We start from the raw sequence: 18,169 nt of genomic DNA, 5'->3' as shown, positions 1-18,169 counted from the left end.
ACAATATTGATTCTTCCAGTCCAAGAATATGGTATATCTCTCCATCTGTTTGTGTCATCTTTGATTTCTTTCATCAGTATCTTATAGTTTTCAGAGGACAGGTCTTTATTCTCCTTAGGTAGGTTTATTCCAAGGTATTTTATTCTTTTTGATGCGATGGTAAATGGGATTGTTTCTTTGATTTCTCTTTCTCATCTTTCATTGTTAGTGTATAGAAATGCAACAGATTTCTGTGTATTAATTTCATAACCTGCAACTTTACCAGATTCATTGATGAGATCTAGTAGTTTTCTGGTAGCACCTTTAGGATTTTCTTTGTACATATATAATCATCTGAAAACAGTGACAGTTTTACTTCTTGTTTTCCAATTTGGATTCCTTTTATTTCTTTTTCTTCTCAGATTGCTGTGACTAGGACTTCCAAAACTATGTTGAAAAAAAATGGTGAGACTGGACATCCTTATCTTGTTCCCCATCTTAGAGGAAATGCTTTCAGTTTTTCACCGTTGAGAATGATGTTTGCTGGGGGTTTGTCGTATATGGCCTTTATGATGTTGAGGTATGTTTTCTATGCCCACTTTCTGGCGAGTTTTTATCATAAATGGCTGTTGAGTTTTGTCAAAAGTTTTTCTGCATCTACTGAGATGATCATATGGTTTTATTCTTCAGTTTGGTAATGTGGTATATCATATTGATTGATTTACATATACTGAAGACTCCTTGAATCCCTGGGATAAATTCTATTTGATCATGGTGTATGATCCTTGTAACGTATTGTTGGATTCAATTTGCTAGTATTTTGTTGAGGATTTTTGCGTCTATGTTGATCAGTGATATTGGCCTGTAATTTTCTTTTTTTTGTCACGTCTTTGTCTGGTTTTGGTATCGGGGTGATGGTGGCCTTGTAGAATGAGCTTGGGAGTGTTCCTTCCTCTGCAAATTTTTGGAATAGTTTGAGAAGGATAGGTGTTAGCTCTTCTCTAATTGTTTGGTAGAATTCACCTGTGAAGCCAGCTGGTCCTGGACTTCTGTTTGTTGGAAGTTTTTCAGTCACAGTTCCAATTTCAGTACTGGTGATTGGTCTGTTCAAATTTTCTATTTCTTCCTGGTCCAGTCTCGGAAGATTGTACCTTTCTAAGAATTTGTTCATTTCTTCTAGGTTGTCCGTTTTATTGGCATATAATTGCTTGTAGTAGCCTCTTATGATCCTTTGTATTTCTGTGGTGTCAGTTGTAACTTCTCCTTTATCATTTCTAATTTTATTTTATTATTTATTTATTTATTTATTTATTTTTGGCTGTGTTGGGTCTTTGTTGCTGTGCATGGGCTTCCTCTAGTTGCGGTGAGCTGGGGCTACCCTTCGTTGTGGTGCGTGGGCTTCTCATTGTCATGGCTTCTCTTGTTGCAGAGCATGGGCTGTAGGCATGCAGCCTTCAGTAGTTGTGGCAGATGGGCTCAGTAGTTGTGGCTTGTGGGCTCCAGAGCTCAGGCTCAGTCGTTGTGGCGCACAGGCTTAGTTGCTCCATGGCACGTGGGGTCTTCCTGCACTAGGGCTTGAACCAGTGTCCCTTGCATTGGCAGGCAGATTCTTAACCACTGTGCCACCAGGGAAGCCCCATTTCTAATTTTATTGATTTGAGTCCTCTCCCTTTTTTTCTTGATGAGTCTGGCTACAGGTTTATCAATTTTGTTTATCTTCTCAAAGAACCAACTTTTAGTTTCATTGATCTTTGCTATTTTTTTTTTCGTTTCTATTTCATTTATTTCTGCTCTGGTCTTTATGATTTCTTTCCTTCTACTAACTTTGGGGTTTTTTCTTCTTCTTTCTCTAGTTGCTTTAGGTGTAAGGTTAGGTTGTTTATTTGAGGTTTTTCTTGTTTTTTGAGATAGGATTGTGTTGCTATAAACTTCCCTCTTAGAACTGCTTTTGCTACATCCCATAGGTTTTGGGTCATCGTGTTTTCATTGTCATTTGTCTCTAGGTATTTTTTTATTTCCTCTGATTTCTTCAGCAATCCATTGGTTCTTTAGTAACATATTGCTTAGCCTCCATGTGTTTGTGTTTTTTACAGCCTTTTTCCCTGTAATTGATTTCTAATCACATAGCGTTGTGGTCAGAAAAGATGCTTGAATTTTCTTAAATTTTGTGAAAGGGCTTTTACTTTCAAGGATTAAGGATCAGTATTTCTTTGAGGGCTGTACAGGTCACATTATTACTGTTAATTGTGGTTATTAATGTAAACCACGATTCTCCGTGGTGCCACTGTTGACGTTTGGGGCTAGATCATTCTTTGTTGTGGGGACCCTTAAGTGCTTTGTAGTATGTTTAGCAGCATCCCTGACCTGCACCCACTAGATGCCAGTAGGAAAACACTCCCTCCCCAAGATGTGACAACTAAAGCCATCTCCAGAAATTACCAAATGTCTCCTGGGGGGGGCACAATCACCCCAGGTTGTGAAGCACTGATATACACCAAACAGGCCTTTCTCCGTCTCTCACCATCAGGTGCACTTTCCCACATCTCCACCTGCACCCAGGCTCTGCCCACCCTCTGTCATGAAGCACAGAGTCTCAACCCTGGCCAGGCCTCCACTGATTCTCTGGGGGCCCTCCACCTTCACCCACTCAGAAGCTTTTCTTCTAGAATCACCTCTTCTCTTTTTTGCATCATGAAGTTCACCCTCTCCATTTGATCGTTCCCACAGGTTTGTTTTTTCAGCTGTTGTGTTTGGAAGCCAGGCTTTCCTTGGCCTTCCACCCACCATCGCATTTCTCTGCTCCTCTTCCTGACAAAACTCTTCTGATGAACTCCTCCTCTGCACCTGCTGTCCTCTCTCAGCCTATTCCAGAGATGAGTTCACTCCCCAGTGCTCTAATGAAACTCTAGAGGTTCCAAACATTTAGTTCCTGAGTGCCTTCCATGTTGCCAAGCCCATGATCTCAGTCCCGGCATGACTGGAGCTGTTGGCAGCACTGGACACAGGTGACCCCCGCCCTCCCTCACACTCCTGCCCAGGCTCATTGTGACTTCTCCTCATCCTCCCACCTCTAAACCTCAGCGGGGACCAGTACTTAGTTCTCAGATGTCTCCCCTCTCTTCACACACTCCCTGGTGATCTCACTGGGTCCCATGGTCTTAAATATCACTTAGTATTGATGAATTCTAAAGCAGTATCCCTGGCATGGACCACGCTTCTGAGCCCCAGGCCCAAATAGCCAACTGCCTACCCCTCAGTCCACCTACTGTGGGAAAAACAGAATGTGAATTTCACCCGAAATATCTGCTCTTTCTTCCTCATCCTTTCAGTAAATGGAACCAAACCCCGTGCAGTTTTTCTGGCCAAAGTTCTAATATTCGTGCTTGATCCTTTCCTTTCTGTCAATCCCACCATTCAGTCAATCAACACATCTGTTGGCCCTGCCTCTAACAGTTGTCCCAGAACAGTCTGGCTCCTAACAGGTCTCCCTCCTGTGTTGCCCGCTCTGTCCACCCACCACGCAACCCCCAGCAGGCCGCCCCAGCACCGTGCACCTCTTTCAGACAGAGCCTTGGTCAGCCCACCTCCTCCCACATTTGCATGCCTCCCAAGCCAGTCATGGTGGTTCTCTCCAGCGGTTGCTTTGGGGTGAGCCCATGACACAAATCTGGCTAAGGAAATCTGAGGGGAAGTCAGGGCGTGAGGGCCTCTGAGAGAGGCTTCCTTGTCCCCACAGTTCACGCTCAAGGGAGAGTCCTTCCTCTCACCCTCTGGTGCAGCGCCTAAAGCTGTGCCGCACAGCTGCACTCTGAGGGCTGCAGGGCAGGAAGCGGAGGGCCTGCTTGCCATCACGGGACCGCAGGATGAACCTACCAGGGCCTTCTCGCTATATTGATAATAGCTTTTCCTTACTAGGCAGCGCCATTCCCATTCGGGGTTTTCTGTTAATGCAGCTGAAAACGTCTCATCCGATGCACAAGGTCTTTAAAAGTGTAAATCAGGCCATTTTACTCTCCTGCTTAAAATCCTCCATTGGCTTCTCGTGGAATAAAATCCAAACTCCTCACCATCGTCATGGGGCCCCTCCAGCTCAGCTCTTGACCACATCTCCAGCCTCACCTCTGACTGCTGCCCCCAGAGGCCTCCTCCCTAACTCCGTGCTGCCCTTTCCCTGCTTGTGCTCATAGCATCATACTCTGGTGAGGGAAAGGCTCCTCCAAATTCAACCCTGAGCCCCCTCTGCCAAGACCCAAACCAGGCTGTCAGGGCCAACGCCCCACACTGACGTCCTCTCCTTCCAACAGTTGGACTCAGCTGAGCTCCCTGCCCCATTGATACATACTCAGTGACCAAAGTTATGGGAGCAGAGGGGGGACACAGAGGGAGGACGCAGTCTGAACATGGCTCACCCTGGACCTGGAGGTGGTGGGCCAAGGTCCTTGGGGGCCATGTTGGAAAGGACGGAGGCCGTGAGCAATGTTTCCTTTAAGACAGAAGTTGGCAGGAGCTCCATGGGCCCTGGGAGAAGCAGAGCCCACCGCTAGGCTCAGGAACCCCTCAGCAGGAGTTCATCGGAGCTGTGGTGCACTCCAGAAGTTGGAATTGAGACAAAAACAAATACACTGATGTAAGCTGTTTCCAAAATGGCCTGCTGATGCCTGTTTACAAAATGCAGCTGTGACTTAGTGTCCTCAGGAGACTGGATAATTAAACAGAAAACAAGCTATATTATTCATGTTCTTGCAAGGCCCGATGGCTTCTCCCCTTTGCATGCATGAAGCATGGTCCCTGCTCAGAGAGGGCCCAGCCTGTGCTGCAGGGCAGAGGTGGAGCGAGGGGACGCATCAAGGACAGGCTCCCTGTCTGGCTTCTGCTGCTGCGTCACCCCCCAGCCCCTGGACAATAGAGGATTGTGTCTGTTCCTCTTCCTCGGCTAAGGCTGTGTAGTAACAAGAGTGCCACAGTTTAGAAATCCTCTTCACGTCTTATTCACTAAAGAGAACAAGAATGTGCTTGTAATCTACATTTCAGATCACACGCCTTGGGAAGGTTTAGCGGCTATCAGTCAAGACAGAGGTGGCACCTCAAGGCTGTGTGTGGGTTTCTGGACCTCCACTCCCAGCTTGCCTCACCTTAGGGAATGCCACTGTATTATGCAAGAGGATCAAGCCAGGAATGCAGGAGGGAGTCACCCTGAAACCCCTTTCCCTTGCCCCCTCATCCACATTATTTCCAAGGCTTCCTGTTCTCCCCATCTCCACAGTCACCACCTGTCTCCCCTGAACCACTGCCTTAGCCTCCTGGATGGTCTCCCCGCATCCTCTCCTCTCCCCTAATGGTCCATTCCCACAATAGCCAAAGTGATCCTTTTAGCATGCAAATCAGATCACAGCCCTTCTTGACTTAAAATCCTTCCCATCCCTTTCCATTGCCTTAAATTAACACTGTTACATCTTCCCTTTAAGGAACCATGGCTCTGCCTGTTCCGCCTGGCTGCATTCTGCCTCTCTGACTGCATCTGTGCCACACACACCTGCCCTATTCCCTGCGATTCAGCCACACTGGCCTTCTTCAGTTCCCAGAGAACTCTAAGGCCCGTCCTACCTCAGGGCCTTTGCACAAGCTGTTTCTCTGACTAGAATATCTTTCCCCCCACTCTTGGCCTGGCTAGTTTCTTCTCTTCTTACAGATAACTACTTAAATATCTCCTACTCAGAAGTCTTCCACCCCTACTCGCCACTTGCATCTTTTTTTAATCAATATATATATATTTTTTTTTTTAATTGAAATATAGCTGATTTACAATGTTGTGTTAATTTCTTCTGTACAGAAAATTGATTCAGTTATACATATATATATACTTTTTTATATTCTTTTCAGTTATGGCTTATCGTAGGATATTGAATATAATTCTCTATGCAATACAGCAGGACCATGTTGTTTATCCATTATATATAAAAATGTATACATCTGCTAACCTTAACCTCCCACTCCATCCCTCCCTGAACCCCCTCCCCCTTGGCAACCACCAGTCTGTTCTTTATGTCCATGATTCTGCTTCTGTTTCATAGATAGGTTCGTTTGTGTCATATTTTAGATTACATATATAAGTGATATCATATGGTATTTGTCTTTCTCTTTCTGACTTACTTAGTATGATAATCTCTAGTTGCATCCATGTTGATGCAAATGGCATTATTTCATTCTTTTTTATGGCTGAGTAGTATTCCATTGTACATATGTACCACATCTTCTTTATCCATTCATCCGTCAATGGACATTTAGGTTGTTTCCATGTCTTGGCTGTTGTGAATAGTGCTGCTATGAACACTGGGGTGCATGTACATTTTTTTTAACATCTTTATTGGAGTATAATTGCTTTAAAACGGTGTGTTACTTTCTGCTTTATAACAAAGTGAATCGGTTATACATATACATATGTTCCCACATCTCTTCCCTCTTGTGTCTCTCTCCCTCCCACCCTCCCTATCCCACCCCTCTAGGTGGTCACAAACCACCTAGCTAATCTCCCTGTGCTATGCAGCTGCTTCCCACTAGCTATCTATTTTACGTTTGGTAGTGTATATATGTCCATGCCACTCTCTCACTTTGTCCCAGCTTACCCTTCCCCCTCCCTGTGTCCTCAAGTCCATTCTCTAGTAGGTCTTGGTCTTTATTCCTGTCTTGCCCCTAGGTTCTTAAGAACTTTTTTTTTTCCTCCATATATGTGTGTTAGCATACAGTATTTCTTTTTCTCTTTCTGACTTACTACACTCTGTATGACAGACTCTAGGTCCATCCACCTCACTACAAATAACTCAATTTCGTTTCTTTTTATGGCTGAGTAATATTCCATTGTATATATGTGCCACATCTTCTTTATCCATTCATCCTATGATGGACACTTAGGTTGCTTCCATCTCCTGGCTATTGTAAATAGAGCTGAAATGAACATTTTGGTACATGACTCTTTTTGAATTATGGTTTTCTCAGGGTATATGCCCAGTAGTGGGATGCTGGGTCATATGATAGTTCCATTTGTAGTTTTTTAAGGAACCTCCATACTGTTCTCCATAGTGGCTGTACCAATTCACATTCCCACCAGCAGTGCAAGAGTGTTCCCTTTTCTCCACACCTTCTCCAGCATTTATTGATTCTAGATTTTTTGATGATGGCCATTCTGACTGGTGTGAGATGATATCTCATTGTAGTTTTGATTTGCATTTCTCTAATGATTAATGATGTTGAGCATTCTTTCATGTGTTTGTTGGCAATCTGTATATCTTCTTTGGAGAAATGTCTATTTAGGTCTTCTGCCCATTTTTGGATTGGGTTGTTGGTTTTTTTGTTATAGAGCTGCATGAGCTACTTATAAATTTTTGAGATTAATCCTTTGTCAGTTGCTTCATTTGCAAATATTTTCTCCCATTCTGAGGGTTGTCTTTTGGTCTTTGGTTTCCTTTGCTGTGCAAAAGCTTTGAAGTTTCATTAGGTCCCATTTGGTTATTTTTGTTTTTATTTCCATTTCTCTAGGGGGTGGGTCAAAAAGGATCTTGCTGTGATTTATGTCATAGAGTGTTCTGCCTATGTTTTCCTCTAAGAGTTTGATGGTGTCTGACCTTACATTTAGATCTTTAATCCATTTTGAGTTTACTTTTGTGTATGGTGTTAGGGAGTGTTCTAACTTCATTCTTTTACATGTAGCTGTCCAGTTTTCCCAGCACCACTTATTGAAGAGGCTGTCCTTTCTCCACTGTACATTCCTGCCTCCTTTATCGAAGATAAGGTGACCATATGTGCGTGGGTTTATCTCTGGGCTTTCTATCCTGTTCCATTGATCTATCTTTCTGTTTTTGTGCCAGTACCATATTGTCCTGATTACTGTAGCTTTGTAGTATAGTCTGAAGTCAGGGAGCCTGATTCCTCCAGCTGTGTTTTTCGTTCTCAAGATTGCTTTGGCTATTCGGAGTCTTTTGTGTTTCCATACAAATTGTGAAAGTTTTTGTTCTAGTTCTGTGAAAAATGCCAGTGGTAGTTTGATAGGGATTGCATTGAATCTGTAGATTGCTTTGTGTAGTAGAGTCATTTTCACAATGTTGATTCTTCCAATCCAAGAACATGGTATATCTCTCCATCTATTTGTATCATCTTTAATTTCTTTCATCAGTGTCTTATAATTTTCTGCATACAGGTCTTTTGTCTCCTTAGGTAGGTTTATTCCTAGATATTTTATTCTTTTTGTTGTAATGGTAAATGGGAGTTATTTCGTAATTTCACTTTCAGATTTTTCATCATTAGTGTATAGGAATGCCAGAGATTTCTGTGCATTAATTTTGTATCCTGCTACTTTACCAAATTCATCGATTAGCTCTACTAGTTTTCTGGTAGCATCTTTAGGATTCTCTATGTATAGTATCATGTCATCTGCAAACAGTGACAGCTTTGGTTCTTCTTTTCCAATTTGGATTCCTTTTATTTTCTTTTCTTCTCTAATTGCTGTGGCTAAAACTTCCAAAACTATGTTGAATAAGAGTGGTGAGAGTGGGCATCCTTGTCTTGTTCCTGATCTTAGTGGAAATGCTTTCAGTTTTTCACCATTGAGGACGATGTTGGCTGTGGGTTTGTCATATATGGCCTTTATTATGTTGAGGAAAGTTCCCTCTATGCCTACTTTCTGCAGGGTTTTTATTATAAATGGGTGTTGAATTTGTCGAAAGCTTTCTCTGCACCTATTGAGATGATCATATGGTTTTTCTCCTTCAATTTGTTAATATGGTGTATCACGTTGATTGATTTGCATATATTGAAGAATCCTTGCATTCCTGGAATAAGCCCTACTTGATCATGGTGTATGATCCGTTTAATGTGCTGTTGGATTCTGTTTGCTGGTGATTTTGTTGAGGATTTTGGCATCTATGTTCATCAGTGATATTGGCCTGTATTTTTCTTTCTTTGTGACATCCTTGTCTGATTTTGGTATCAGGGTGATGGTGGCCTCGTAGAATTAGTTTGGGAGTGTTGCTCCCTCTGCTATATTTTGGAAGAGGTTGAGAAGGATAGGTGTTAGCTCTTCTCTAAATGTTTGATAGAATTCACCTGTGAAGCCATCTGGTCCTGGGCTTTTGTTTGTTGGAAGATTTTTAATCACAGTTTCAATTTCAGTGCTTGTGATTTGTCTGTTCATATTTTCTGTTTCTTCCTGATTCAGTCTTGGCAGGTTGTGCCTTTCTAAGAATTTGTCCATTTCTTCCAGGTTGTCCATTTTATTGGCATAGAGTTGCTTGTAGTAATCTCTCATGATCTTTTGTATTTCTGCAGTGTCAGTTGTTACTTCTCCTTTTTCATTTGTAATTCTATTGATTTGAGTCTTCTCCCTTTTTTTCTTGATGAGTCTGGCTAATGGTTTATCAATTTTGTTTATCTTCTCAAAGAACCAGCTTTTAGTTTTATTGATCTTTGCTATCATTTCCTTCATTTCTTTTTCATTTATTACTGATCTGATTTTTATTATTTCTTTTCTTCTGCTAACTTTGGGGTTTTTTTGTTCTTCTTTCTCTAATTGCTTTAGGTGCAAGGTTAGGTTGTTTATTCGAGATGTTTCCTGTTTCTTAAGGTAGGATTGTATTGCTATAAACTTCCCTCTTAGAACTGCTTTTGCTGCATTTCATAGGTTTTGGGTCGTCGTGTCTCCATTGTCATTTGTTTCTAGGTATTTTTTGATTTCTTCAGTGATCACTTTGTTATTAAGTGGTGTATTGTTTAGCCTCCATGTGTTTGTATTTTTTACAGATCTTTTCCTGTAATTGATATCTAGTCTCATAGAGTTGTGGTCGGAAAAGATACTTTATACAATTTCAATTTTCTTAAATTTTCCAAGGCTTGATTTGTGACCCAAGATATGCTCTATCCTGGAGAATATTCCATGAGCACTTGAGAAAAATGTATATTCTGTTGTTTTTGGATGGAATGTCCTATAAATATCAATTAAGTCCATGTTGTTTAATGTGTCATTTAAAGCTTGTGTTTCCTTATTTATTTTCATTTTGGATGATCTGTCCATTGGTGAAAGTGGGGTGTTAAAGTCCGCTACTATGAATGTGTTACTGTCAATTTCCCCTTTTATGGCTGTTAGTATTTGCCTTATGTATTGAGGTGGTCCTATGTTGGGTGCATAAATATTTACAGTTGTTATATCTTCTTCTTGGATCGATCCCTTGATCGCTATGTAGTGTCCTTCTTTGTCTCTTGTAATAGTCTTTATTTTAAAGTCTATTTGTCTGATATGGGAATTGCTACTCCATCTTTCTTTTGATTTCCATTTGCATGGAATGTCTTTTTCCATCCCCTCACTTTCAGTCTGTATGTGTCCCTAGGTCTGAAGTGGGTCTCTTGTACACAGCATGTATATGGGTCTTGTTTTTTAATCCATTCAGCCAGTCTGTGTCTTTTGGTGGGAGCATTTAATCCATTTATATTTAAGGTAATTATCGATATGTATGTTCCTATTCCCATTTTCTTAATTGTTTTGGGTTTGTTATTGTAGGTCTTTTCCTTCTCTTGTGTTTCTTGCCTAGAGAAGTTCCTTTAGCAGTTGTTGTAAAGCTGCTTTGGTGGTGCTGAACTCTCTCAGCTTTTCCTTGTCTGACAGTAAAGATTTTAGTTTCTCCATCAAATCTGAATGAGATCCTTGGTGGGTAGAGTAATCTTGGTTGTAGGTTTTTCTCCTTCATCACTTTAAATATGTCCTGCCACTCCCTTCTGGCTTGCAGAGTTTCTGCTGAAAGATCAGCTGTTAACCTTATGGGGATTCCCTTGTGTGTTATTTGTTGTTTTTCCCTTGCTGCTTTTAATATATTTTCTTTGTATTTAATTTTTGATAGTTTGATTAATATGTGTCTTGGCGTGTTTCTCCTTGGATTTATCCTGTATGGGACTCTCTGTGCTTCCTGGACTTGATTAACTGTTTCCTTTCCCATATTAGGGAAGTTTTCAACTATAATCTCTTCAAATATTTTCTCAGTCCCTTTCTTTTTCTCTTCTTCTTCTGGGACCCCTATAATTCGAATGTTGGTGCGTTTAATGTTGTCCCAGAGGTCTCTGAAACTGTCCTCAGTTCTTTTCATTCTTTTTTCTTTATTAAGCTCTGCAGTAGTTATTTCCACTATTTTATCTTCCAGGTCACTTATCCGTTCTTCTGCCTCAGTTTTTCTGCTATTGATCCCTTCTAGAGTATTTTTAATTTCATTTATTGTGTTGTTCATTGTTGCTTGTTTCCTCTTTAGTTCTTTTAGGTCCTTGTTAAATGTTTCTTGCATTTTCTCTATTCTATTTGCAAGATCTTGGTTCATCTTTACTATCATTATTCTGAATTCTTTTTCAGGTAGACTGTCTATTTTCTCTTCATTTGTTAGGTCTGGTGGGTTTTTATCTTGCTCCTTCATCTGCTGTGTGTTTTTCTGTCTTCTCATTTTGCTTACCTTACTGTGTTTGGGGTCTCCTTTTTGCAGGCTGCAGGTTCATAGTTCCCGTTGTTTTTGGTGTCAGCCCCCAGTGTCTAAGGTTGGTTCAGTGGGTTGTGTAGGCTTCCTGGTGAAGGGGAGTAGTGCCTATGTTCTGATGGATGAGGCTGGATCTTGTCTTTCTGGTGGGCAGGTCCACGTCTGGTGGTGTGTTTTGGGGTGTCTGTGGGCTTATTATGATTTTAGGCAGCCTCTCTGCTAATGGGTGGGGTTGTGTTCCTGTCTTGCTAGTTGTTTGGCATAGGGTGTCCAGCACTGTAGCTTGCTGGTCGTTGAGTGAAGCTGGGTGCTGGTGTTGAGATGGAGATCTCTTGGAGATTTTCGCCATTTGATATTACGTGGGCCTGGGAGGTCTCTTGTGGACCAGTGTCCTGAAGTTGGCTTTCCCACCTCAGAGGCACAGCAGTGACTCCTGGCTGCAGCACCAAGAGCCCTTCATCCACACGGCTCAGAATAAAAGGGAGAGAAAGTAGAAAGGAAAGAAAGAAAGAGAGAAAGAGAGAGAGAGAGGGAGGGAGGGAGGAAGGAAGAGAAGGAAAGGGGATAAAATAAGATAAAATAAATGAAAGCTATTAAAATAAAAAATAATTATTAAGAAAAAAAAAATTTTTAAGTAAAAAACAAACCAAAAACGGACAGACAGAACTCTAGGACAAATGGTGAAGGCAAAGCTATACAGACAAAATCTCACACAGAAGCATACACATACACAATCACAGAAGAGTATAAGGGAAAAAAATAATATATCTTGCTCTCAAAGTCCACCTGCTCAATTTCAGATGATTCGTTGTCTATTCAGGTATTCCACCGATGCAGGGTGCGTCAAGTTGACTGTGGGGATTTAATCCGCTGCTCCTGAGGCTGCTGGGAGAAATTTCCCTTTCTCTTCTTTGTTTGCACAGCTCCCGGGGCTCAGCTTTGGATTTGGGCCCGCTTCTGTGTGTAGGTCGCCAGAGGGCGTCTGTTCTTCGCTCAGACAGGACGGGGTTAAAGAGCCGCTGATTCAGGGGCTCTGGCTCACTCAGGCAGAGGGGGAGGGAGGGGCACGAAATGAGGGGCGAGCCTGCGGCAGCAGAGGCCAACGTGATGTTGCACCAGCCTGAGGCACGCCATGCCTTCTCCCGGGGAAGTTGTCCCTGGATCACAGGACCCTGGCAGTGGCAGGCTGCACAGGCTCCGGGAGGGGAGGTGTGGACAGTGACCTGTGCTCGCACACAGGCTTCTTGGTGGCTGCAGTAGCGGCCTTAGCGTCTCATGCCCGTCTCTGGGCTCCGCACTGATAGCCGCGGCTCGCGCCCGTCTCTGGACCTCCTTTAAGCAGTGCTCTTAATCCCCTCTCCTCGCGCCCCAGGAAACAAAGAGGGAAGAAAAAGTCTCTTGCCTCTTCGACAGCTCCAGACTTTTTCCCGGACTCCCTCCCAGCTAGCCGTGGCACACTAACCCCTTCAGGCTGTGTTCACGCCGCCAGTCCTCTCCCTGCGATCCGACTGAAGCCGGAGCCTCAGCTCCCAGCCCCCGTCCACCCCAGCGGGTGAACAGACAAGCCTCTCGGGCTGGTGAGTGCCAGTGGGCACCGATCCTCTGTGCGGGAATCTCCCCGCTTTGCCCCCCACACCCCTGTTGCTGTGCTCTCCTCCACAGCTCCAAAGCCTCCCCACTCCGCCACCCACAGTCTCCGTCTGTGAAGGGACTTCTAGTGTGTGGAAACCTTTCCTCCTTCACCGCTCCCTCCCACTGGTGCAGGTTCCGTCCCTATCTTTTTGTCTCTGTTTTTTCTTTTTTCTTTTGCCCTACCCAGGTACGTGGCGAGTTTCTTGCCTTTTGGGAGGTCTGAGGTCTTCTGCCAGCTTTCAGTGGGTGTTCTGTAGGAGTTGTTCCATGTGAAGATGTATTTCTGATGTATCTGTGGGGAGGAAGGTGATCTCCGCGTCTTACTCTTCCACCATCGTCCCCCTCTCCCATATACCTTTTTGAATTATAGTTTTTTCTGGTTATATGCCCAGGAATGGGATTGCTGGATCATAGGGTAATTCTATTTTTAGTTTCCTAGGGAACTGCCCTATTGTTTTCCACAGTGGTTGCACCAACTTATGTTCCTACCAACAGTGTAGGAGGGTCCCCTTTTCTCCACATCCTCTCCAGCATTTGTTATTTATAGACATTTTTAATAATGGCCGTTCTGACCAGTATAAGGTGGTACCACATTGTAGTTTTGATTTGCATTTCTCTAATAATTAATGACATTGAGCATCTTTTTATGTACCTATTGGCTGTTTGTATTTCTTCTTTGTAGAAATGTCTATGTAGGTCTTCTCCCCATTTTTCATTTGGGTTTTTTGTTATTGAGTTGTAAAAGCTGCTTCTATATTAAGCTCTTGTCAGTTGCATCATTTGCAAATATTTTCTCCCATTCTGTAGGTTATCTTTTCATTTTGTTTATGGTTTCCTTTGCTGTGCAAAAGCTTATAAGTTTGACTGGGTCCCATTTGTTTGTTTTTATTTCTATTGCCTTGGGAGACTGACCTAAGAAAACATTGGTATGATTTATGTCAGAGAATGTTTTGCCTATGTTCTCTTCTAGGAGTTTTATGGTGTCATGTCTTATGTCTAAGTCTTTAAGACATTTTGAGTTTATTTTTGTGTATGGTGAGAGGGTGTTTCCTAACTCCGTTGATTTACATGCAGCTCTCCAACTTTCCCAACACCATTTGCTGAAGAGAATGTCTTTTTTCCATTGTATTTTCTTGCCTCCTTCGTCGAAGATTAACTGACCATAGGTTTGTGGCTTTATTTCTGGGCCCTCCATTCCCTTCCATTGGTCCATATGTCTGTTTTTGTGCCAATACCACACTGTTTTGATTACTGTAGTTTTGTAGTATTGTCTGAAGTTTGGGAGGATTATGCATCCTGCTTTGTTCTTTTTCTTCAGGGATGCTTTGGCAATTCATTCTGTGTCTTTTATGGTTCCATATGAATTTTAGGATTATTTATTCTACTTCTGTGAAAAATATCATGGATAATTTGGTAGGGATCAGATTAAATTTTTAGTTGCTTTGGGTAGTATGGCCATTTTAACATTATTAATTCTTCCAATCCAAGAGCATGGGATATCTTTCCATTTCTTTGAATCATTTTCAATTTCCTTATTAATATTTTATAGTTCTCAGTGTATAAATCTTTCACCTCCTTCGTCAGGTTTATTCCTAAGTATTTTATTTTGGGGGGTGCTATTTTAAAGGTATTGTTTTTTGACATTCTCTTTCTGATATTTCATTGTTGGTATAAAGAAATGCAACCGATTTCTGTATGTTAATCTTGTATCCTGCTACCCTGCTGAATTTGTTTATCAGTTCTAGTAGTTTTTGTGTGGAGTCTTTAAGGTTTTCTGTATATAGTATCATATCATCTGCTATGATGACAATTTTACTTCTTCCCTTCCAATTTGGATACATTTTACTTCTTTTTCTTATCTGATTGCTGTGGCTAGGACTTCCAATACTGTGTTGAATAGAAGAGGTGACAGTGAGCATCCTTGACTTGTTCCAGATTTTAGTGGGAAGGCTTTCAGCTTTTCACCATTGAATATTATATTGGCTGTAGGTTTGTCATAAATAGTTTTTATTATATTGAGATACATTCTCTCTATACCCACTTTTGTAAGAGTTTTTATCATGAATGGATGTTGAATTTTGTCAAATGGTTTTTCTGCATCTATTGAGATGATCATGTGGTTTTTGTCTTTTCTTTTTGTGTGGTGTATCACTTTAATTGATCTGGATATGTTGAACCATCCTTGTGACCTTGGGAAGAATCCCACTTGGTCATGGTGTACGATACTTTTTATGTGTTGTTGGATTCAGTTTGCTAATATCTGTTGAGAATTTTTACATCTATATTCATCAAATATATTGTCCTATAATTTTCTTTTTCAGTGGTATCCTTGTCTGGTTTTAGTATCAGGATCATGTGGCTTCATAGAATGTTTTTGAGAGTGTTCCCTCCTCTTCAGTTTTTTGTAAGAGCTTGAAAAGGATCGGTATATGTTCTTCTTTGTATGTTTGGTAGAATTCACCTGTGAAGCCATCTGGTCCTGGATTTCTTTTGTTCATAGGGAGTTTTTTAATTACAGATTCTGTTTCACTTCTAGTGAGCAGTCTGTTCAAATTATCTATTTCCTTTTGATTCAGTTTTAGTGAGCTGTATGTTTCTAGAAACTTGTCCATTTCTTCTAGGTTGTCGAATTTGTTGGAAAATAATTTTCCATAATATTTCCTTATGGTTTTTTTGTATCTCTGTGGTATCAGTTGCTATGTCTCCTTTTTCATTTCTTATTTTGTTTATTTGGGTTCTCTCACTTTTCTTCTTGGTGAGCCTGGCCAGAGGCTTGTCAATTTTGTTTATCTTTTCAAAGAACCAGCTCTTGGTTTTATTGATTTTTTTTTTGCTTGTTTTTTTAATCTCTACTTTATTTATTTCCTCTCTGACCTTTATTATCTCCTTCCTCTGCTGACTCCAGGTTTTATTTGTTCTTCTTTTTCTAATTCTTTTAGGTGGTGGGTTAGGTTGTTTATGTGAGATTTTTCTTGTTTCTTAAATAAGGCCTGTATTGCTATGAACTTCGCTCTAAGAACTGCTTCTGCTGGATCCCATATATTTTCTTTGGTTGTGTTTTCATTGTCATCTGCCTCAAGATATTTTTTAATTTCTTCTTTGATTTCATCGTTGACCCATTGGTTTTTTAGTAGCATGTTATTTATCTCCGTGTAATTGTTTTTTCTTGTTTCTTTTTCTGTGGATGATTTCCAGTTTCATGTTGTTGTGGTCAAAAATGATGCCTGAGATAATTTCTATACTCTTAAATTTGTTGAGGCTTGTTTGGTGCCATAGTATGTGGTCAGTCCTAGAGAATGTTCCATGTGCACGTGAAAAGAACGTGTATTCTGCTTTTTTTGGATGTAATGTCCTGAAAAATATCAATAAGTCTAACTGTTCTATTGTTTCATTTACGATCTCTGTTGCCTTATTGATTCTCTGTCTAGATCTGTCCATTGATGTGAGTGGGGTGTTAAAGTCTGCAACTATTATTGTATTCCTGTCAATTTCTTCCTTTATGTCTGTTAGTATTTGTTTTATGTATTTGGTTGCTCCTGTATTAGGTGCATATATGTTGATGAGTGTAAAATCCTCTTCTTGTATTGATCCTTTTATCATTATATAGTGTCCTTCTTTATCTTTCTTTATGGCCTTTGTTTTAAAGTTATTTTGTCTGATATGAGTATTGCAACCCCTGCTTTCTTGTCATTTCTGTTTGTGTGAAATACCTTTTTCCATTCCCTCACTTTTAATCTATGTGTGTCCTTTACCCTAAAGTGTGTCTCTTGTAGGCAGCATATTATAAGCTGTTGTTTTTTTTTTATACAATCTGCCACTCTGTGTGTTTTGATTGGAGCATTTAGTCCATTGACATTTAAGGTAATTACTGATAGATATGTATTTATTGCCATTTTAAACCTTGTTTTCCCATTGATTTTATATTTCTTCTTTGTCCTTTTTGTTTTTCCTTTTGTGGTTTGATGATTTTCTTTTGTATTATAATTATACTCTCTTCTTTGGGGTTTTTGTGAATCTGCTGTATGTTTTTGATATGTGGTTACCCTGTTTTTCAAGTATGTTAACCCCTTCCTGTATCTACTTGCCTTAGACTGGTGGTCATATAGGCTCAAACACATTCTAGGGGGAAAAAAATCTACATTTTCTTGCTCCCCCACATTTTATGATTTTGATGGCCTCTTTTACATCTCCATGTTCATCCTTTTGCTGTTAATTGTGGTTATTTTCACTTTCACAGAAATTTTTTGATTTTTTTCTTAATCTGTGTACTGGCTTATTTAAGTGATTTACTTTCCAATTGTGATTTTCTCTTTCCTATAGATTCTTCTTTTCTATTTAGAGAAGACCTTTCAATATTTCCTTTAGGATAAGTTTAATATTGCTGTATTGTTTTAGTTTTTGCTTCTCTGAGAAATTCTTTATCTCTCCTTCTATTCTAAATGATAATCTTATTGGGTAGAGTATCCTAGGTTGCAGATTTTTCCCTTTCAGGACTTTGAATATTTTGCCACTCCCTTCTGGCCTGCAGCATTTCTGTAGAGAAATCAGCTGATAGCTTTATGGGGGTTCCCTTGTAATTAACTCTTTGTTTTTCTCTTGCTGCCTTTAGAATCCTCTCTTTATCTTTTATTTTTTTTTTTGCTGTACGCAGGCCTCTCACTGTTGTGGCCTCTCCCGTCGCGGAGCACAGGTTCCAGACGCGCAGGCTCAGTGGCCATGGCTCACGGACCCAGCCGCTCCGCGGCATGTGGGATTTTCCCGGACCAGGGCACAAACCCATGTCCCCTGCATCGGCAGGCAGACTCTCAACCACTGCACCACCAGGGAAGCCCTCTTTAACTTTTGCTATTTTTTATTATAATATGTCTTGGTGTACGTCTGTTTGTGTATATATTATTTGGGACGCTCTGTGCTTCCTATACCTGCATATCTGTTTCCTTCTTTAGGTTTAGGAAGTTTTCAGCCATAATTTCTTCAAATACATTTTTTATACGCTTTTCTCTTTCTTCCCCTTCTGGAATCCCTATTATGTGTAGATTGGCATGCTTTATATTATCCCA

The 18,169-nt window shown here is 40.9% G+C and overlaps 1 protein-coding gene across 1 annotated transcript in view; it reads left to right on the top strand.

The window, feature by feature from the left end:
- FSTL4 (follistatin like 4) overlaps window positions 1-18,169 on the top strand; it is a 441,369-nt gene that overhangs the window by 346,010 nt on the left and 77,190 nt on the right. The window lies entirely within an intron of this gene.

Source organism: Lagenorhynchus albirostris, chromosome 3, assembly GCF_949774975.1.
Source record: "Lagenorhynchus albirostris chromosome 3, mLagAlb1.1, whole genome shotgun sequence".
NCBI lineage: Eukaryota > Metazoa > Chordata > Mammalia > Artiodactyla > Delphinidae > Lagenorhynchus > Lagenorhynchus albirostris.
This window is presented reverse-complemented; position numbering and strand designations above follow the sequence as displayed.